Source organism: Netta rufina, assembly GCF_964035555.1.
Source record: "Netta rufina genome assembly, chromosome: 2".
NCBI lineage: Eukaryota > Metazoa > Chordata > Aves > Anseriformes > Anatidae > Netta > Netta rufina.
The window spans coordinates 66,210,414-66,233,793 of record NC_140124.1 but is presented as its reverse complement, the minus strand read 5'-3'; the positions used below and the strand labels follow the sequence as shown (position 1 = coordinate 66,233,793).

The 23,380-nt window shown below is 37.2% G+C and overlaps 1 long non-coding RNA gene across 1 annotated transcript in view; it reads left to right on the top strand.

The window, feature by feature from the left end:
- LOC311207131 overlaps window positions 1–22,421 on the top strand; it is a 179,912-nt gene extending 157,491 nt beyond the window's left edge. The window contains exon 3 of the long non-coding RNA XR_014618251.1: window positions 22,361–22,421. This is a non-coding gene — a long non-coding RNA (uncharacterized lncRNA). The remainder of the gene's footprint in view (window positions 1–22,360) is intronic.
- The last annotated feature ends 959 nt before the right edge of the window (window positions 22,422–23,380 follow it).

The window sequence follows — 23,380 nt, the reverse complement described above, 5'->3', positions numbered from 1 at the left end:
GTGCTTTCATATATCTGGTGGGACACTTAACTGCTTGTCCTCCCCTTAAGGATATTCAAGTTCGTTTGACTCCAGGTCTCCAACATTCTTCAATAATGACTTGGAGCCAAGCTGCCTGGAAGAACCTGGGTTCCTGGGGTGCCTGACTATCCAGTACTGTGTGTCATAAATCACTGCACAGCAAAATATTCATTTACAAACAGTTTTCATCCTGGAGATTCTTAGTTGCCCATATACATAACGTCTTTTTCTGAAGATGATATATTTTAGCTAATATTTCTGCTGTCAAAACCTCAGAGGATTCTCTATGCCTTTATGGAAATTAGGTCAGTCAACCTCGCAGATAAGAAATCTATTTGTATTCTGCAGTTCAGGCAAAGTGAGACTTAAGTATCAATAGAGACACTAGAAGAGAATGAGCCCCTGCACAGATTCTTTATTTCTTTTTCTGTTTTTCCTTTTTGGTTTATTCAAAGGACATTCCTAAGTGCCTGTGTTTTAAGTGTTACTTCAACTTTCCTCATGCTTGTACTGGCAGCACTCTTTGCCATCTCTATTATGCAGACAGTAGTTTGCTGTGTCTTTGTTAAAGTCTGGAAGATTTGAGCATGTATTTCAGTACTTGCTCTTGACATATTTAATGTTCACATAAGTCAGTCATGTCAACTCGTCTCCAGAAAAAAAGTATGAAAAATACCAGGGGGAAAAAAAGATATTTTTTTGGTCAACAACAAAAAAAGGGTCTTGATTATGGTAGATAGTGCAAAAGATTTTTTTCTCTAGGGATTTGAAACACATAGATAAGCAGTATGTTTTGGTAAAAATCTGAAGGATCACTTTCCATGTTCTCAATACAGTAAAACGTAATGCACCACAATTTTAATTTCTGAGTGTTTCCCAGTCCATATTTAGCTTTATTGAAGATGAAAAATGTTGAAGATATGGACTTGTTGTTATGGTCATTATCACCACCACTACCACAAAGCCACCCCCCAGCACAAAACCAAGATTTAGTGTCAGGAAGCAAATCTGCCTTAGGCTAGACTAATGGTTTGGTGTTTTTTTAATTTCCTTGTAGTGGGGGACAGGAGATGGAGGATCATGATTCATGTTCTGGGAGCAATGGAGATATTGATGACCAGTATTCTTGCTATGGCGAGGCCTTGTGAGGCCATCTTTGACCTCTTTGGTTTTCTGCATATGGCATTTTATTTTTATTATTTTTTCTTTTTTTTTTTTTTTTTAAACTAGAATAGGAACATATAATGTAAGGGTGTTTGGGGGGGCAATGGTATGAGGGAGGCATTCTGACTCTTTTCAAGTTAGAGTAATTACTGCTTCTGTGGTTTGGCTGTAACAGCAGTGACCCATCTGTCCTTCCTAGCACTGCTCTCCAAAACGAGTAGTGGTTTGCATCAAACACATGAAATCCTCAGCCCACAGCTATGTCTAAACAGAGCATTCTACAAGCCAGAGACCCTGATATTTACTATGTTACAAGGAAGTCTTTGGATACTTTGAGGATAGATGATGGAAAAAGTAAACAAATGAATAGCTCTGGGATGGAATTATAAGAACTATCATAGGAAAAGTCAGTTAGGTTATCTGCAAATAGTTCCCTCCTCCCTAGTGTGGCATTGCTGCCTAGTTATATATCATTTAATAAGAATGTGTTTGTTCTGTCTTATTTGTGAGGCATGTCCTAATAAATTATTCACTATCTTTTGTGCACCCATAGCTTATAGCATCAAAATATAAAATATTTCTTGTGCTTTATAAGGAAAATCTCTCTATCTTTTTTTTTTTTTTTTTTTTTTTTTTCCTCAGATTTTAAAGGACAACTTATCACTGTTGTTATCATTTGTAATATTTGCAGTATTTACTTGAATCTGTGTTTGATTTCATTGGAGGCTCTAATTTCTCATTGTGAGTGAAAAAAGTGTCAAAAAAACAGTCTAAAAAATGAAAAAGTAAGAGGTTGAAAAAACAAAACAAAAAACCCAACCCATTGTGGCCTGTCGCTGCTGACATGATGTGGGAAGAAGGTCATCAAAATGCTGGAAAAGCCTGAGTCACAGCTGATTAGGAAAAAGTTTACGGCAGGGACTCTACATGTCCTGCAAGCAAAATAACTGTGAATTCCTAAAAGTTCTGATTTTGTGAGTTTGAGATGCACCTTTCACAGTGGTCAGCATTGCCATCAACTTAGTGATTATAGGAGATGAATACTCTGCATTGAAGTCCTGCACAGATGGCTGGAGATGTCAGGGAAACTAGTGGAAATATCTGATCCCATGAGGTATCTCAAGATGGTAGTGAGTAAAATATTTTAAGAGGAATGAGTTTAAAAGTTTAAATTCTACTGTGTAAAATAGTGAAGTAATATTCTTGGTGGGAGGCTATGAAGTTTGTCATAGTCCAAATGGTTTAATATTGATATTTATAAACCTGACTACTTTTTTTCCTCTTAAGAATGCCTTTTGTTACGAAGTACTTTGGCTATATATTAGTTACTGTTTATTTTTGATTTTATGTAGTGTTCCCTTTCTGTATTGTGCCAGCAATAAGCAAAGATGTCCAGCTGACTTGGTGTTTAAAACAAGAAATAGGTCTGATAGTCTGCTGTCCTTGTCTCCCCACCACCACTACCCCAGCTTGAATAGGCCTATTTATTAGATTTACCTTTAATGGAAATCTTTCCACCTTTCTTCCCTTTACCTTTACATTTTGTGCTGATCTCCTTTTTAGAGTAGGCTTGGCAAATTGTGTGGAATAGTCAGAGCAGGGACAGAGTGCCTTCTTCGTAGTAGTGAGGAAGACTAGTGTTAGTGCTGATACTCAGTATTGGTTCAAATTCCATTTTATAGGCTAACATCTTGTTTTGTTCTTGCTGCCACTTTGTGTCGAGGAGATGGTTTTGTTAAATTGCCTGCTGTGATACCCAGGTCTTCTTCTTGAATGCTTTTGGAAGATAGATTAATCGTATGTGAGCACTCTAAATTGCTTTTTCCTGTTATTTTCAATATGAGTCCTTCAAGGAGAGATTTGTCTTCTATCTTGCAGTTCCGCAGAAGAATCCTTCCTGTCATTGGTATATGAAGCTGAGTAACTCTGTGCAGATCACAGCTTTACCACCTTGTTATTCCTCCAGAAAGTTTAAAATTCCGGTACAGTCTAAGTTGTTGTTCTGTACTGGTGACCTAAAAAAGTTTTGTTTATATACTTTCTTGTCCCATCAAGTGCACTGGCAAAGGATTAGGCCAAAATCTGAAACAAAAATAGAGTAAACATCTAGGCTGAATTTATTTTAATCTCTGCTTTCAAAGTTTTGGTTTATTTTTCAAAATCGATTTTCCAGAGAACAGGCTGGCAGCTCACTCTTCTTGTAAACAGGGTTGTCAAGCAAATTCCTCTCTGACACTGGCAGACAAAGCTGGACCACAATGCAGATAGCCAAAGACATATTGGCAGTACATGTTGTATAGGTGCAAGATATATGCTAAGTCACTGAAGAGGTGTACCAAATTTAATTTAAGTACTGAAAGGGAGAAAAATCCTCAGACATTGAGATCATAATTTATCTGATGATATAATTTATGGGAAGGAAGAGAAGGTAACATAAAGCGTGATTAAATATCAAAGAAAACCAGACGTGTATCAGGCAATAAATTTAATGATAATGATGGTGAATTACTGAGATTTCAAACTATACCATCATTCTTCTCAAGGGAATGCATATACTCATGTAAGAGGGGAGAAATTTTTAATTATTTATCAAGCATTTGATGGTATTTCTAATGGTTGTAAGCAAAATACTACTTTTAAATGCTCTTTGCCTCATACTGTGGATAAGACTATACTGTATATAGAGGTACTTCAAAATAGGAAAATTACTCATTCCAAGTTACTATGACATCCAGACATTTTTACAAACAAGTGCATTTTAACTAGTTCCTCTTACTTTTTTAACTAGTTCCACTTACTTTGAGTTTTCACATTGAAGACTGATCTTCTGAGAAATAGTTCTAATTGGGACTCATTAAAAGTTTGAGATTTAATACACTGCATAGAGCTATTAATTTGGCATAGCAAAGAAAGGGGTTGTTTAAGCTTCATCAACTTGTGTGAAACAAGCATGTGGCTGAATTATAAGGTCACACAACTTTAGTTGTCATTTCTTCTAGTATTCTGAAACGGGCTTGATACTATCCTGTTGCATGAGCTGTCTGCTTTGTGCTTTCTTGAGCCACCTTTTTGCATATACAGAAACTGTGGCACAGTAGAACTGAAATTCACTGTTCTGGGCAGAAGTGAGATTTTATATTCTGTAATCAATGCAACACTTGGGTCAGAGGCACCTCTATATAGTGAATAACAAATATATGGCAAAGTAACAGATGGAAAAAGAAGAGGATAATCCAGTTAAGACAACAGGATACTATTTGAGGGGTAAGACTTGACCACCTTGTGTTTTTTTGTTTTGTTTTGTTTTTTAGAAGTCTTGCTTAGAAGATCTAGAAGATATGGCATTTTACACGGTTGTATGACCACACGCCACTGTGCTGTTTATCTTTTTGTTCTGGGCCATGGTTGCAATGTCATGTTGAGGCCTCTGTGTCTCAAATCTTTACCATTGAAATACAGAACAATTTTTGAGGTGTGTAAAAGCCATAATTATTATTTCATGTCTTTATGTTTATATTGAGGACTAACACAAATTTGAAAGATACTGCAGGTGTGCATCCAGCCAGGAAGGTTAGGGAAATGCCTCATGGATGTGGTAAAATGCAGGTGCTCAAGCCTGACCTCTACTTGTTAAAGTGTAAGCCATGATCTCAGATGGAGTGAGGAGAGGAAAAAAAAAAAAAATCCATAGAAATCCACAAACCCAAAAGATGTAATGCAAACTAAACAAAATGGTAAAAAAAAAAAAGGCGCATACCCTTAAATAGCTGGATTACTTTAGAGATGACTACAGCTAGAACAGTTCCTATGCCTATCAGTAAGTACAGTTAAAATAACTTCATAAATCTAGTTCATGAGGGTATATTACTCCATCACTGTTTTGGTGTGACAGCAAAACTGCAGTGAATTCCTATGAAATGAAGCTATTTATTGACAAACGACCATCTTTGAAAAAGTGGGAAATGAACATTTTTTTTGTTTCCCTTCTCAGTTCTTTTCATGTGCATCACTTTAACATCAAGTGATTACTACTGAATAGATCAAAACCATGAGTTAAATGAACATTGATTGCCTTTAATCTGAGGAAAATACACACTTGAGAGGTGCCTGCTTTTCTTCCTTCTCTTAGAGCCTGTTCAAGCAACCTATTGAGGCCTATACACTGCCAGCCATTGAGAAGTGTGCCTTTTTTTTTAACTTCAAACCCAAAGGAGAGTGTGTGCTGGGGACTGAGCCACACGTGGATAAAAGTCTCTGACACGTAGTGCTCAGCACAGAAGTGCAGAATGGTTCAGTGAGAGTCTGAAGGCAATGGGTTATAAAGGAACCTGATCTGGCAGATTTCACTTCCATTAAAAGAAATTAATCCCCTGTTCAACAGACCCAAAATAGAAGCTCTTTTGCCTGCCTGGTAAATAGTTTCTTGCATATTTGCATCTCATTGGCTTGTTCTCGATACTTAATGGTGCAGCTGCTTTTTGCTCATGATAAATTGGAGTGGGGAAAAACATATCAATTTGGTAGTAATGGTGTGTCTAATAAACTTGCTGCCTCTTGAGCATCTCAGTCCTAATCTCCTATTAGTTCCAGGAATGCTTCGTTTCTTTCCTTACTCTCTCTCTGTTCCTTATTAGTTAAAGTACAAGTTTAGTAAAATGAATTTCCACATCAGCCATCTTCTATTGAAAAGCTCAGTTGAGAAGTTCACACCTTGCATCAGCCATTTTGAAATTGTGCAAATGGCAAATTACAAGAAGAGCAAACTAGGGAGCAAATGGCTAGTACAGTTTAAGCATGTATTTTTGCTCCATTGCCCTTCACCTACAAGCTGCATATAGCCAAATTAATATTTTCCTTGTCTGTCACTTCCATGTAATGACTGAAAACCTTCTTTTTATGTCACGATTTATATGTACCTTGATTTAGCCACTGTGAAAGCCAGGCAGGCCCTAATGCTTAAATTAGGCTTTCTGGTTCTCTCTCAGCCTTCAGTGGTAATAATGAGTACAGTGGGGAAGTGGACGTGAACGTAGTTTTAATCCTTTAATTTGAAGAGCTGGTGAAAAATTAGGATCTTAATTGGGAAGAAACATTGTTGATAGTTGTGTATCAGGGCAAAACTCTATTGACTACCAGCTGTGAGTAAAAAGCTTCTTTGTTGAGGGCAGGAGGTGTTAAATAGAGAGAGATTTGTTGATCATAAACCAAGGGAAAACTAAACCAATACAGTCTGTATGAAAACTGAATTAAAAGTTAGAATTCAAGTTTGTTCTGTTTAGGGTTGTCTTGTGTGAAATCACTGCAAGAGAGCAGGGTCCACAAGAATAGTTCTGTCACTAAAACATTAGCAAGAAATTCCATGGTTGCCTTTACGTTTGTAATACAGAAACTGCTGCACAGCCACAGCAGGTTCACTCTCAGCCCTGCACTTAATGAAAGCTACAATACAGGTGAGCAGTAAAAATAATTTTGTTTAGAAAGTTTGTCTTGAAATTCACATTGTCCGTACTCATTTTTTCTTCAGATTATGTTGCTTTTCAAGTATTTAATTTTTTTTTTTTGAAGTCAATATTTCTCTTACTCCATTTCTATTTTCCAGTCTGAACTGGAAATGCTTCTTGTGAGTAGTTTGCTGAATCAATTATTAGAATTTGAGAATTAATTCTTTGCGAAAAAATAAACGGAAGTGTATGTTTTGATCCTATATTTTTCCAGCATGCAACTTTAAAATGACATTAATAGTTCTTCTAATCACACCAGTCAAGAATTATTGAAAATGCTGTGACATTTTTGCTTTTTCTTTTGACATTCATTAAGCTAAATTGAGTGATAAATCTGTGGGTAGAGTTAGCAGACTAATTGCTTTAACCTTTCACCTTAGAATTTGTTGTCGTGAAAAGGAAAAATTTTGTATGTTATAAATAGGGAGTTTGTTACAGTACTATGAAAACCATTAAGCCACACCTTACAGTCTGTTGTTTCTGAATGGACATAAAACTGTTTGCTATTTGCTACATGGCATAGTGTTGAATCCTGAAAGGAATTCACCATGACACAGTGTAGGCAGGATGACTAACTTCCCATTGGTGTCACTGGTGGATTGACTCTACACAACTCATGAGCAGAATGACTGAAAAAAATAGTAAAACCAGAAGCAGTTAAAAGGTCAGAGAAGGCGCAGCCGGAAGCTATGTTTAAATGGGGGGAGAGACTTGGAGCCAATTATCAGAGAAGCTCTTACAGAATGAGCCGAAGATCTAACTAGTTGAACATATGCATATTGCAGTGGCTCTGTATTTTAATTTAGGATGAGGTCTTTATATTGTATGACGAATATAAAGAGAGACTTCTCCAAGCGTTCTTAGGAGCCTTATGACTCTATCTGCTATACAAAGAAAAAGGATTGTTTCAGTTTAAAAAACAAATAAAAAGGACACCCTGGTTCATCTGCAGATTCAACAGACTTTCAAAAATGCAAGAGGTGTGGAAGAGCCTTAGATATGTAGTTTAAATTTTCTCTTTTTCCTCTCCAATAGCCGTCTGCCCTTGTTTGTTTGAGAAGATACAGATAACCACCAGGATTTAGCTGGACACATAGCTGAGCAGCTATGGTTCAGAGGGTTCCCTGGACTTTCTCTAGCAGGCACTTGTAATATTTACCATTGGTGTGAAGTGTTAGTTGCTTGTTTGTTCCTAGATTAAAAAGCTGAGTGTTTCACTGTTGATGAGCAGCCTTTTGAAATAACAAGGCTTTCAGAATTAGATTTTTATTTCTATATTGAAAGGCTTTTTTATTGATTAATTATTTATTGAAAATAAGGTTTCTTGTATCAGGGGAGAGAAGAAAAGTGAAAGCACAGCAGGTCTGTCCCTCCTCACTTGTTAATTACCCAGCAAGGAAGAACTTCACTCCCACTTTCTTCATCCCAAGCAGCCTTGTGCTGTGGACTTCACCAGGGCCATGTCACAGCCATTTGGATCTTTTGCTCGCTCGTTCTTGACCTTGAAAAAAATAATTTAGAAACAAAGTCTCTGACGGACACAAGAAGTATTTTGTTGTTTCAGGTATGTGCCACCATTAATTTTCTGGTGCCTGTTTATGGCCTGGCACAAGGGAATTCTCTTTCTCATTGCATGCCAGCAGCTTACAGATAGTATACTTGTTCTTCAAAGGAAATTGTCTAAATTTAGAATGTAAAGAGAAGACTGATACAAAGTGTGATAGTGCACAGTGGGGGAGATAAATTTTTCTTCAAATGCTTAAATACATCTGCCTCACTAGCTATTAACCTGGCTATTGTAGAACTAGAAAACCCTCCTACTGTAGACCCTGAACAAACTCTCTCACCAAAGATCCTAGTTTAATGGAAATGAGGAATTTTCACTAAAATATATTGTATTTTATTATCTATTATTACTGCCCTGAGAAGATAAAAGATAATGTTGCCCAGACAGGCCATGTAAACTACATCCATGAAAACATTAAAAACCCAAGAGGGCGAGGCCCTGGCCCATAGCTCACCTGTTTTGCGTAGTGGGGAGCAGGGGGGGGGGGGGAACCTCGAGAGGTCCCATCCAGCCTCAGTTATTCTGTGATTTTATAATGATATTCACTGCTTTGCTAGTTGCTCAAGATGCAGGGAAGCCACCAGGTGGCTTTGAAAAGCCTGTGTTCTAGATTTAACCAATAGAGGTGATGCCAGCCTACTTTATGTACCAGCAGACCCTTATCTGTGAAAACTCATGTAATTTGCAGTAATAAAATGGCTGGTCTAAATGCATTTGCAGCTCTAAAAATAACATTTCATTTCAAAATTAGCATATTTTCAACTAAGGCTCTCCTGTCTTTTACAAAACAAGAAGCATGCACGTTAACTACTAATTGTTCTGTCATGGAAAAATGTATAAATTAAATTGACAAATGTGAGAAATGAGCTCTCTGTAAGTAAGTATGAGAGCTGCACATAGGTAAGCTGTGAAACAGAGCAAGAAGATTGAAACTAAGTTTAACAAAAACTTGGTATTGGAGAACTAGGAGGCAGGAATGAATCAGGCAAGGTATGCCCATCAAGGCATGGTACTAATTTTTTTTTTTTAATATAAATATATTTATTTATTTATTTATCATTGTGTTGGTTATCTTTCAAAATGTTGGTGTTCTGAAGGCATCCTGCCGAGAATCTGTGTCATTGTCAGAATGTTCAAATACCCAGATGCTACTTGGAAAATACAAAACAGTGTGCTGTGCATGCATGGAGAGTATGTTTTGTCAGCCTCACCTGCTGTCCAAAGATGACACTGAATTTATTGTGAGTTGAGTCCTGCGTTCATTCTACTGAAAATATGATTTTGTATTCTGATCACTTTTCTTAAGCTAGAGAAAACCACTTTGGGTAACTCTGTGCGATGTAGGTACTACTCTGTGCTGGGGAGGAAGCTCTATCACCCTGTCTAGATGAGCCCCGTGGGAGCAATGGTCTGTGCAGACCACAAGACCTTCAGGAGGTACTGCTTCTCCAGGTTGGACAGCCAGTTCCATTCCCACTCTCCAGACACCTAGAGGACACAGTAAGGATACTGGTAATTCACTAAGCCATGCTGTCACTTCTTGCTATGCCTTGAAACTTCCAGTTTACATCTCATACACGAATGCTCACAAGGCCAATTTGAGTTTCTAAATGAATTCTGTTTGTGGTAGGACATAAGAAAAATAACCTACTAATAAAACATATACATCTTATCTGGAAAAAATTGAACCCAGTAAAGAGTAGTGACTACCAGACTTTTGGAAGTTAGAAGGGGAAAGGAAATTTTGAGAAGAGAATGATAATCCATTAATTAATTAGTATATTTACGCTTGGTCTTGGCAGTTACTTGAGCAGAAAGAAACACTGGCCTGATTTTTATTTATTCATTAATCTAACTTTTTGCTTAATACTCTACAGAGTTTGAGATTATGTCTATTAATGGTTATTCAACCTGTGACCATTACTACAGGTCATTCTGGATACTTTTTGTCAGTTTATTTTTTTGTTTTTCTGAAATGTTTCATGTCTCTGAAAAAATATAACTTCAGTGTTTAAAATCAAGCATTTAAAACTGGAAATAATCAAGGCTACAGATGCTTCTTTGACTGCATAGAACTTCCCAGCTTGTTGCAAATTATTTGCTCAATTGTAGTACTGATAATAACCTTCATTATCTCTTTTGATGCAAATATGCCAGAGACAGGTGCTAACATAATCAAAAAACTTCTCTCTGAAAGGTTAAGTTGATTCCTAACTAAGAAATCTCATTAACCAAGAGCTGTTATTCTAAGTCCAAAGCTCACACCTGTAGTAGTGGAAATTGCCAAGTGGCACATAGACTTGTAGACGTTAATCATTTTTCAGCTAAATATTTTCTTTCCAATAAGTTCTTGCATTGCTATCTCCTCTCTGTTGCTAAGCATTGTTATTTTAATATTTGCTCTCAGCCTAATTTATTGGCTAATTTAAGTTCAATACATTTGGACTACAGCTTAATTTGGATTCTGAAATTTGATCTACCTGTGCAAATAGTTATTTTTTCCATAGCTAAACTGGGAGGGGTGTGTGTGTGTAGTGGGGAGAATTCCATTAAAAGATGAACAAATTAAATTGTGTGATGGTATAGGAAGATGCAAATGTCCCTTACTGCAATGTTTCAACTAAGCCACTTCAGCATCAAAGGGTGTTCTTGAATTCTGGTTGGGCGATAGTCGCCCTATTGCATACGTCAAAACCCTATGTGCATATCTTACAAGAGTTTGGATCTGAATGTTTGGTTGCAAATGTTGTTTTCTCTAGCTCAATCTTTAATACTCTTACCACTAAATCTCTAACAGTTTCACCTTTCTCATTTAACACTTAGCATATTCAAAAAATAGTACACTGACCACCTTTCATTATATTATAAAAGCTAAGGACTAGTCACAGATAGCAGGTGGGTGGATGGGCAGCTAGCCAGCCTAATCAGGCTGAGATCATAGGCAGAAGATACTGCCTTCCTCCAGTGATTTCTCACTTTGCTCCCCATGCTGAAAAACTTCTCAAAATACACAGCATTGTAGCACTAGGCTCTGAACTCCTAGTGTCCAGCTTTAACTGTGTTTGTTATCATGTTAAACATCTATAAGCAATCTTTCTAGGGGTAAAATCTATGCGCTAGAATAGTTAATGAAGTGCTGTTATGTATATGGATATATACACGCATAAAAACACAAGTATGTATAATTACTGGTATGTCTTTTATAAATAAAAGTGGTCCTACTAGGCTGTCCTAGGTTTTATTCTCTAATTTGAATTGAATATGTCAATAGGTACACACTATCTTTTGAGGTTACTTACTGAAGAAGGGAACTTTTTTTTTCCTAGTACACTACGCTCAGGCTGTAGGCACGGAAGCCTTTCCTTTTTATACACAGTGCCTGACTGAGATCCCTGTGTTAGCCCATCATTTTTGTCAGCATCAACCTAATGCATGTTTGAATTATTTGTGCTTTAGAAACCCTATACAAAATTAATGAGGTACTTTGGTTTCCTTTAGCTGTAGATGCTTTTACATCAAAGCAGCCCTACTCTGAAACAGATTTATTTTTTTCTGAAGAGGAATGTAAAAGGCAATTAGAGTATCAATGGGAGACAGGTAATTCTTGTTTGTTCTTTAGAAGTGCATCCTAAAAATCCTCCACTTTCAAATCCACTTTTCTTATTTTTCAACATTCTAGATGACCAGCCCGATCTGAATGTGACCTTCAAAGTGAATCACCATAGAACAGTTATTGTACTTTTAATGCTGCTGCTGAAAATACTCCTGATATTGCTTTAAGTACTACTTGATTATTTATCTGCACACAATGGTTGTACATTTCAAAATGGTCTGGTGGCCCTCTAAGCAGTACTGTGCCAAGCCCTACCAACAATTTATCTGTCTTCCAGGTAAGAAGGCTGGGCTGCGGCTTTATTGAATAATCTGTTAAGGTAGGAACAGCTAAGGCTGGAATTACTTGTGAGAGAAGCAGAGGCCAAGTGAAGATTGGAAGCTTTGCTTGGGTTTTATTTTCCTTCCCTTTTTAAAGGAAAATCATGAGAGAGCAAAGAGTTTAGAGGACTTGAAGGTGCATGAGGTTAAAGAGAAGCAGGAGGAGCAGAGACTTCTGCTGGCACCTAATGTTCACTTAGCAAAGAGTGGGAGATATCATCTTTCACCTAAAATACTATTTTATAGTATTAAATAAAATGCCAGTAAGAAAGACTGCAAGAAAGTATTATTTGTGGTGGTCTAACTAGGGCAATCTGAAGAGCATCAGAGTCTAGCCATGTCTTGAAAACATCAGATACTGCTGCTCAAAGAAACTTCAGTTTGGAAAAAGGTTGTGGGGAATGTGAAGGAGATAAACACAAATACAGTTGATGGTAGTAGAAGGGCTGCTTATGAAGTTAGGTAGACAGCTGTATTACCTATTAAGGGACAAAGTAGGCATATATATACATATATATGGCATATACATATATCCCGCTCTACTCTGCGCTGGTGCTCCCAGAATCACAGAATTTCTAGGTTGGAAGAGACCTCAAGATCATCGAGTCCAACCTCTGACCTAACACTAACAAGTCCGCCACTAAACCATATCCCTAGGCTCTACATCTAAACGTCTGTTAAAGACCTCCAGGGATGGTGACTCCACCACTTCCCTGGGCAGCCCGTTCCAATGTCTAACAACCCTTTCAGTAAAGAAGTTCTTCCTAACATCCAACCTAGAAGATAATGAGCAGTAGTTCCTCCATAATTGTAATGGTTGGGTGAAGGTAGAAATAACATCATTAAGGGTATTATAGACCACCTGCATGGGCATGTTACCTTGTAAACCTGGCAGCATTCAAAGATTTCTTATACTGCTAGGAAAATAATCATTAGAGATCTTTAATGCTTCTGATTCATACCAACAATTTCTCAGTTTTACGATCCGTAAGAATGATTTTATGCCTTGAAACCCCTGAATCTGTAACAGGATAATTTAATTTTTCTCTTCTGTGTGTGTGCGCACATGCATGCATATACATTCCTGCTGTATTCTATGTCTTCCTTATCTGACCCTCTTAAAAAAAAAATCAGTTGTTGTTACTTTGGAATTATATTACAGGTGGTAGGATTTCACTGTCAGTAAAAAGATGCAGTTAAGAAGTGGTCTCTGAACTGTGCCTCATTTCTGAATAGATTGTAAAAAAATAAAATAAAATAAAAATGTAGCATAGATTATTGTTGTGTCTAGGAGTTGAATGCCACTATAGGCATACAAAAACTTTTGCCAAAAGATGAAACAGTGCAAAGTACTGAGTAGATTCAAAAGACAAATGAGATGGGTATAAGCAGAAAGTCAGCTTGATATTTCTGAATTTACTAATGATCTTTGTCAGGAACATGAACTACAATAAAGTGTATGGATTTTCTAATTTGAAAAATTAAGGCAATTTGAGCAGTAGCACAGACAAGAAGCTATTCTACTATGCTGATCATCTGTCATGAATCAAGACAAATGGTTGAAGGAGTTAGGCTTTATGCCAATAATTAAACTTAGATGTCTGGAGGGGAACTGATTACCTATTATCCACTAGTGTGGTACAGTGAGAGAAACAGACAAAGCTGCTCTGTGAGGTCTTGTAGGTCCAGTAACGCTGATGAAACAAGAGTTGTCTGAAATGTGCTGGCTACAAGTTGAAGTGGGCCTTGTTTGTTAAGAGAAACTAGTCACTGTTGCACACGATTACTACTCTAGGAGCAAAATGGATGGGTATTTGTGGTGCTATATTCACAATATATTTAGTTTATATACACAATTTATCATCTCTCTTGAGTTCTTCTGGGCTATTCTGGTGATTATTGTGCTACAATGGCCTTGGCTTCTCATTTGGTTCGCTCACAAGCTGTAGAATTTGACTCCTTCCTGGACAGAAGAGTGCATAATGTGGGCAAACCACATGTTTTACAATACCCCTATCTTCTTTGCCTGCAGTATTGAATTGCTAATAAATTAGTGTGTTAAGTTGTCCCATGGCCATCATCTTGAACCTTGAATCATGTCTTTCTCTTAGTATAAGCAAAGAATTTCTTAAGGCAAAGGTGGCACTTTGATTTCTTGCTAAATGATATTGTAGGTCTGACAGGACAGGACCAAGTAAGGCAAGCAACTATGAACTTAAACATGGTTTCCTAATATCTAAAGCAATGTGATTTAAAATGTTTGACTTGCATGCCAGTAACTCCCTGCAAAACCTGAAAGAATAAATCACAATGCATGTATAACTATATATACACACAATATAGCATGCTAATAACTTGGGAAGAGCTCATCACGAGTTTTCTGCATCATGGAAGGACCTCTTTCTTTCTCCGCTTTATACCCTTCTATATATATATTAGGTATATGAGTTGTGCTGGGTTTGCTTTCCTTCCTTTTTTTTTTTTTTTTTTTTTTTTCTGCTTAGAAACCTGAGACATCTGGGGATATGGCAGGGGGTGCAAATGAGGAATTAATTTCTATTCTCTCTAGGAGAAATATGAACTTGCAATTCATTATTGACTATGAGACACTCAGAAAGATGGAACCATTTTTTGACTTTTCATGTTTGGAAATTCTTCTTTGGGCTCTGTTTCAGATAGTGCTGTGGATCCCACACTGGGTTTTCCCAGGGAACATTTAGCAGTTTACAAGCTTTAGGATATGGTCAGATAAACCCTGTCTCTCATGGTAGCATTTGCAAAAGGCTTCTCTCAGCAGCTTTGTAAGCAAACACAGCTTCCTGTACCTTTCAATGGCCTGGGCACATACTTGCAGTCATTAGGTTTCATCAGAGTTTCAGTAAATTTTTAAACAGCACAAGTGCATGCTCTAATGTATAACCCAGAAGTGGTCTTTCTGTCAGCATGCCTGTGGGTTGTTTAGCTGCTTTTTTATTTTCTGTTTTTCACTGATTAACAATACAGTGAAGCTCCAAGTACGCTTGCAGCTGTACACATAAAAACAAACAAACAAAAACACATTTGTAACCTTGCATCTGTACTGGGTCTGGCTGGGATATTAACTTTCCCTGCAGCAGCCCATACAGTGCTGTGCTCTGCACGTCTAGCTAGAACAGCACTGGTATCAATGTTGTGTCTGCTGGTGAGCAGTGCTGGTACAGCATCAGAACTCTAACACTCCCAGGGTCAGTAGGTTGGGGATTGTCAAAAAGTGAGAAAGGAACATCACCACGGCAGCTGACCTAAACCAACCAACGGGATATTCCATACCATATGATGTCACACTCATCAATAAAAGGTGGAAAAAGGAAGAAGAGGGGAGGGGTGGGCTCTTGTCGCAAAAATGTCTGTCCTCCCTAACAATGGCTACATGCCTGTTTCAAGGATGTGGTCAAGCATCGCTTATTTGTGGGAAGTAGAGAGTAATTTCTTTCCTTTGCACTTTCACACAGCCTTTACTTGTTGTTTGTTTGTTTGTTTGTTTGTTTCCCCTCCCTTTTCCCCTTTCCCTTTTTTCCCTCTAGTTAAATGGTTTAATTAATAATATTTTTTCCTTAATAATTATTTTTCCTTTAATTAAATTATCCTTATCTCAACCCATGAGTTGTTTCTTTCCTTTTCTTCTTCCTCTCCTCTTCTGAGTAGGGGGTGTGAGAGAGCAGTTGTGGTGGAGTTCAGCTGCCTAGCAAGGTAAAACCACCACAGCATCTTAATCCTCTTTTATATGTAGGGATGTCATAGTAACAAATGTAGGTAGAATGTGTATAATGTGGAGACAAAGTTTGTATTTCTTTGGCTTCTAAGGAGAAGTGTGTGCTTAATTTCTTATTTAAAATCACATCTGTATCACCTTGCACAATCAACTGCACGAACAAAGATGACCTGATAGTCAATCTCTGTTTTACCCATTTAAACGACTCATATTGCATACCCACAGACGATCATCAAACAGTCTTCTGCTCAGATAACTCTCTTTTTATTGCAATGTGAAAAGTGAATTTTTGAGTGGCTTGTTTCATTTTTCAGTGAACCAGGCAGCTTATCAGCCTGCTTTGCATTTCCCAGTGCGCTTTATATTGTACATGCCAGATGAGCCAAGGTGCCGGTAGGGAGCTTTGAAGAAGATAACAAACTCATGAGGCAGAGATAGACAACAGATTAGGACCTCTTCTGTAACTGAAACTGTCCCAACAGTGCCAACCTAAATAGGAGATAACATATTTTACTCCTGTATTCTACGTTTATATAGCCTTGGGTTGTTGTTTTTCTGTTTGTTTTCCAGAATTTTCTTTCCTTTTTTTTTTTTTTTCTTCTCAAGCACTTAAACATTTGCGTAGTATTTTCCAGAAAGCACTCTGAGTCATGTTCTTTGAATGCTGCTGTGTAAATCATGTATTTCAATTGATTAACAGTTTAAACCCTTTACACAGAACAGTTGCTAAAATTAGTAACATCACAAAAAGACTGTCTGTAAGCTATGATAATGGCTTTGAAATAAATCATTAAGTTATTTACTTGGAGTTGAAGTTTATGCAAGCTATTCTGGTTTTGTTCAGGGTGGGTTCTCAGATTAGACTGTGTTAATCCATAATTAATGAACATATGGTGCTTTGAGACCTATAGATGAAAAATAGTTGTAACAACTTCTTACTAGTACGTTCATTCAAAATTAGAAAATCCTGCATTTTACAATTAGGCTGGATGATGTCATTAACTACAATCTTGATGTGGAACATTATGAACAAGAGCTCCAATCTGAGCACTTTCAGAATTCCTACTGTAGAGATGATTAAGGAAAGTGTGTCTGTTTTGTAATGACATTTAAAATGCATTTTTACTTGGTTATTTTGCAGGAATCAAAATGAAACACTTCCATCTTCTAAAATTATGCAAATATCTTCTACAATCTGCTGTCGCTCTTGTTCTTTCCTTCTTCATTTTCCCATAATTTAAATACACTGAAAGTGAAGTTAATGGGAAAGTTTAATTCTCAAACTGTAACCGTATAACATTTTTGAAAATGGACAAATTTTGAAAGAGCATTAAAAAAAAAAAAAAAGTTGAGATAATAACTAGTAGCTCTTTCTGGTTTAAAGCTTTATCACAGTTGGTAATCAGAAGAGAGAATGATTTGTGCAATTCTAAGTTTTCTTCCTCAGCAGTTCTTGATCATGTTTTGGCTTGGTGTCTTCTTTTTCTTTTCAGTAAGATCTTTTCAGTAAGATCTAAGATTTCAGCATGTTTAATTCTGAGTTGGTATCCTGAGGAAACTCCTATTTCTCCAGAACACAGTTCAGCTTTTGCAAACACTTATCAAGTCTTCTTTAGCTGCAAATATTCAAGGTACAAGCAGGACTCATATTCCAGGTTATGAAAGTAAACATACCGAGGAATTAACTTTATATACCCCTAGCTGACTATTCCTCTGACCCCTCTTTCTTTATGAGCCCAGAGCAGAATTAAAACAGACCTTTTTTTGGTTTTACCTTCCAAATGCATCTGTAGGCTAAATCCTGTCAGCACAAGACTTTTGTTGACTCACAATAATGGGCCCAGAATGAAAAAGCAAAGGACAGCACAGTAAGCAAACAGAATGTTATGATCAACTCACCTGAAAGGTTACGTAATACTCTCTTCTAGTGGCAATGCAAAAACTGTGTGTCTGGGGGTGTGGAGAAGGTGGCTGTTCTGCACACATTTTCCCATGCTTCACCCTTCCTTGAATTTAGATAGACTAATTGTTAGTAATTGTCAGGTTGAATCTTGATGCTTAAAGGGTTGTGCAACTCAATGTTTGTTCAAAGTACAAAATTATATTTCTACTCTCTGTTAAGACCTGAGCATATGAAATGCAAATATGGGAATATACATCACAACATTCATAGTTGCACACTACATAACGCAGCCATCAGTATCAGGAAGTCATCCTTTGTGTACCTTAGCAGGCAAAGGACAAGTTGAAGCCACTTCCATTGCTTGCAGACTACAGAAAGTTGCAAACAGACCTTCCTCAGTTGTAGTGCAGAATCACTAATGATGATTTACACTGAAGACATATCTTGAAGTCTTTGCACAGAGCATGCTTTCCTTTTAAGCATTCATTTAACTCCTTATGGGGAATTGGAAATATACTCTAAAGATTTATAGGCTACGCAACTCATCAGTGGGCTTGAGTTCTGTTTGGTGTGAATTGGCATATATCAGGCCAATGTGATATTGACAGCTTTGTTAAATATCAGATGCCCACATGGATTATATTTACTATAGCTAGTAATGCATTATAATAGTACTGAACTCCAGAATCTAATGTAATACCCAGCTGGTTTATATGTAACTAGAGAATAAAACATATCATGCCTACTGAAGCGTTGCTACTTCTAAGAATGTTCCTCTTTTTTTTTTTTTTTTTTCTAGGTTTAATTACCTCTATAAATTCATATATCCTAAGATCAGTACCTTCACTGTTTCTTGTTCTAGATGAATATGTTGATGACTGCATCCCCCTTCTTTCCTTTTAGAAATAATGGTTCTTCATGGCACTTAGTTTATACTCATATAGCAAAGTATCAGACACAAATGTCGAGACCCAAGAGGATAAGGACAAGAACATGTTACTACTTCTGGTGTCCTCCTGGGACTGAAAACACTGGTCCTGGAGAAGACAGGATTTCAGCCTCTTGGAAAACTCACCTTAAAACTTAACAAAGTTATCTCCACGTCTAATAGGACTAGTTCAAAACAGCTTTCTTTCTTCTGATAGCTTTTGAAAATAGTGGCAGGAATTTTTCTTTCCTGGCTGGTACTTTTAGCTGTAGAGTATATAGCATTGGGCTACATATCATGCTTTTCAGCTCTGGATAAACAGAAGTGTTCCAAGGGCTGAATGACATAAACATTTACTTTAAAAAACAAGGCACAGTGCTCCCCCATGCATAATTATGGAGCTTCTCACCCAGTGAACTCATCCTAGAGGACTTTGAAGAGCAAAGCAGCACTCTAGTATTGTGACAATAAATGTTAATATAGTTTATAAAACTGAGAGTACTTTCTGTCAGTTCAAAGCCTCTGTCAAACAAGTGTGTCTTTTTATTTTACGTTAAAAGTAGATCAGGAAATGTTCTTTTCCTTTCTTCATATATGGAGTGAGTTAAACAGTGAACATGAAAACAGACCTGTTCTAATTCTAGGGCTTCTGAAGGGAAATTAATACATATTTTCTGTTCTTTAAATTGCCTGTTGTTTATCATGTTTATGAATTCAGATTAAGTGTAACCTAAATATCCCAAGATTTGAATTAAAATAAAGACATGGTACTATTTTTTTTTTTTTTTTTTTTTTGAGCTTTGAGAGAAATTGGACATACAGTTAAGGTTATCCCCACAAGATATCTAGAAATCCCCTTCGTTGCAAGTCATGGTGTGTTTTTTTTTTTTTTGTTTTGTTTTGTTTTGTTTTGTTTTGTTTTGTTTTGTTTGCTTGTTTGTTTGTTTTTCCTGCACAGGCTATGTATATGTTAGTTGAAGAACATGTCAGATTTTGACAGGAAAATTGCAGGAGTGTTGTTGCATGGATGTGACAATGAAGGATCCTCCCAGTTCTTGTTGCAGAGCAAAAGTAAGAAAGGATGTTGAGAGTCTTCTCCTTCTCCCATACAGGATAGATACCTGAAGACATACTGAGCGTAGCTTGAGCAGCTGAAGATGCAGTGGGACACCAATAGGGAATTTTCAAAAGTAATTATCTGGACCTTTAAGTGTCTGAATACTGTTCAAAAATTATAATTCTTTCTGTTGCATACATGATTTTGATGTTTCTACTCTATGACAATCTTTCATCAGTGCTGAAATAGAAAGGTTAGTGCCATAGCAACAGTTTCCATTGTTTACTATAACAGATCTGCCTTTCCTATCATTTATGCTGGTGATCAGCCCAATCTTCTTCTCTATCAAAATAAGCTTTCCTAGCATATGGCTAAAAAAGCAGACTCTGGAACAAAGATCTAGTTAGCCCTGTATTTTGACAATGCACAGAAGCTGATTCTGCTCCTAGGGATACTTGATGTCCATTTGTTCATTCATTTATTCTCTTTAAGTCCATCTCATTTAGTAGAAGAGCCTTGTGACAGACTCTTTGTGCCCTCCCACTGTCCATGTCCCTGCAGTGACCTCCTGGACTTGAGAAGTTGGGCTTCAGTAAAATAGTAACCACTTCTCACGCCATCACAATTCTTGTTTCTTAGGCAATAAATCCATCATAACTATTGTAGATGTTTAATGAAGTTAGAGGAGGTGATTAGGTATCCCTAATCCATAATTACCATCTTTAAATTCACATCATCCCCTCTGCTTATTTGCTAATGTTTCTCTGACACTTCAAATGAATATCCAGATACAAAACAAGCATCCCTTTAACTGTTCTTGTTTAAAAAAAAATAAAATAAAAATAAATATTTGACTGTTTCCAAGGCTTTTTGGGTATTCCTAATCTTTCAATTTCTTTTTGATAGTTAACCTGGGTGCTGGTGATGTCTCACTATTTGATCAGAGTGACTGGTTTCTGCTGGCTTTTTTCTAGAAGGAGTGAAATGCACCAAACAGAGAACACACACACAGTCAGGTGGTGGTGGTGGTATTTATCCCCAGTTGTTTTGTAGGGACCTTGTCTCCCAGGCAAAAACTGTAGGATGTCTCCTTCATCAAAGGAGACATCATCATCCACATTTATTGTGTCAGGGAGGTGGTAGGACACATTTTTGGCCATGCCCTCCGATTTATGTCTTGTTGTCTCCCAGAGTTTGGGTGTACAGAGAGGCTCCATTGGTAAATAAGTTTTTGTTTCTGTCCAAATGCTCTGTGATGGACAGAACAGAGAAGAGTCACTTTATGAAAGCTTTTTTTTTTTTTTTTAAGAGAAAAAACTTGGTGTGAGGGGGGATGAAAAGGGGAAGAGGGTATGGAGAGAAAAAGAGAGTAGCTGTGTCATATGGCCTAATATAGACTAAATAACTTAGTAACTAAGTAACAGTTGATACTAACTTTGAATTTTCAGTTAAATTTTCTTTGACATTCTTTTGTTGCTTATAGGTTTCTTTAATAATATTCTGCTAATATTTATCTTCTATTTTGGCTTGGATAATTTACTTCTTTCCCCATCACATTTTCACATTGAATTCTGATACACATAAGCTAAAATTGCTTTCTATTTGGGTGTAGTAAGCAAATACCTCTCTAGTTGTTGTTGTGAATTTAAATAAATCACGTTCAAAACACATTTCCATGTAAACCTAGGATCATTGAAGTGGAAGAGACCTTGAGAACTAATCTAGTCCAACCTCCGGTTCAAAGTGTAATCAGTAGGTGCCCTTTTTGCGTCATTAAAAAAATTGCATTAATGAAGGACAAGTGGATGAGTTTTTAGCCACCATACTTTGAGACCATGCATTAAACAATTTGTACAGGATGAAATTATCTTGTGAGTTTTGCTGACATGGTATGAGTTGGTCACTGCTGGCAACTTGGCTATAGTCATAAATTTATGTTTAAATTTATGCTCTCTTTACAGCCATCATGCTGCTCTCATAGGAGCAGCAATTAACATATTTGTGGGGCCTGTTCAGGTTCTTCCTCCTCACTGCCCTATTCTTTCTCTGTTGATTTTTATATAAATAAAGAGGACATGAAATTTTCCTAGGGACCTTCATGCCATGCTTTTCCTACCTAGGAAGTAAGGGAGAAGCTTCAAGTATGACCATATTGTTGTTAGGCACAGAAGGACAACTGAAGAAGTTGCTCACATCTCCTCATCCAAAAGGGTCACTTCTCTCTGCCTAGCATTCTGAGAGAAAGTCATAAGTTAGACATAAAACAACTCAACATACAGCATGTGCCACCCACCTCAGGCCAAAGGCCTTTTTGACGTTGTCCTGAGGCTGGAATGTTACAGCATTGAATACAGACATGTTATGCCTCCATTAAGTCATTTTGCTTGTACCATGGTTAGATTAGGGCATACACACACTGTGAATGCCCAGCAGCAAGTGCTAGAAGTCTATCTAGAAATGCGTTCTGAGAAGCTATGAGTGTGACTGCAGCAAACTTCATTCTTGTTCCTAATATCAATTTCATTTATATTGCAGCATATCCTAAGATACAGATGTCTCCAAGGACTGTGAATACACTACAAGGAACAGAGAGCTGGTAAGCTGCTAATAAGTTTTGTGTCAAGAGGAGACTCTTACTAGACTTGTGTTAAAAACTCGGTATGTTTGGAGGAGGGAGAGGGGAGTAGAAAAAACTCTGGGGCTGCAAAGCTGCTGCTTTGCAAACCATTTTGATACTTTTTGCTGCAGTTTCTTTGCAATGACACTTTCTCTCTCCAAACTCCCTTCAGCATAGAATGTGGGAACCAGAAGTCAGAAAGACGGGTTTCATACCATTTTACATTCTTTAATTAGCTGGATCTCCAGCATGCAGTCAGCAGGATCTTTTTTTTCCCCTGTAACAGAGTAAGATGAAAAGTAAGAGAAGCTCTTTCTCTGAAGAGAGATGCCCTTTATCTAAATAAAAAGTTTTTAAAACATGGAGAAGTACCCTTGGCACCAGAATATCGTCTTCTCTTTCCCTCATTTAGTGTTTTCCATTTTGAATCAATAAGGCTATGAACAACCTAATGTCACTTTGAAATTGTCCCAGACCATGTAGGGAGTTTGGACCAGATGACATCCAATGGTCTCTTCCAGCCTAAATTAGTCTATTATTCTAAAACAAAACAAACATACAGAATTCTTAATTCTATCTAGTAGTGAGAAGTAGATACTTTCCTTTCTTTTCTTTTAGCTTTATGTTACTGCAAAAGATTAATGTTTATCCCAAAATTTTGGATGCCTAGAAGTTTTTTTTCAAGGTCTAGGAGACACAAATTGTTCTAGATAAGATTCTAGAATTCAGTGCAAGTAAAACCTTTTGGAGCCTGGCATTGTTGTGTTGTATCCAAGGGTATTTGACATCAAGAACAAGATTCTAGGGAAAGTACTTTTTTGGAAAGGTATGGTAGGTGTTGATTCTAGCACTTCATGGAAGCTACCTGAACCAGTCTTATCTACTGGGTTACATCCCTGCCTATGGCAGAGGGGTTGAAAGTAGATGATCTTTAAGGT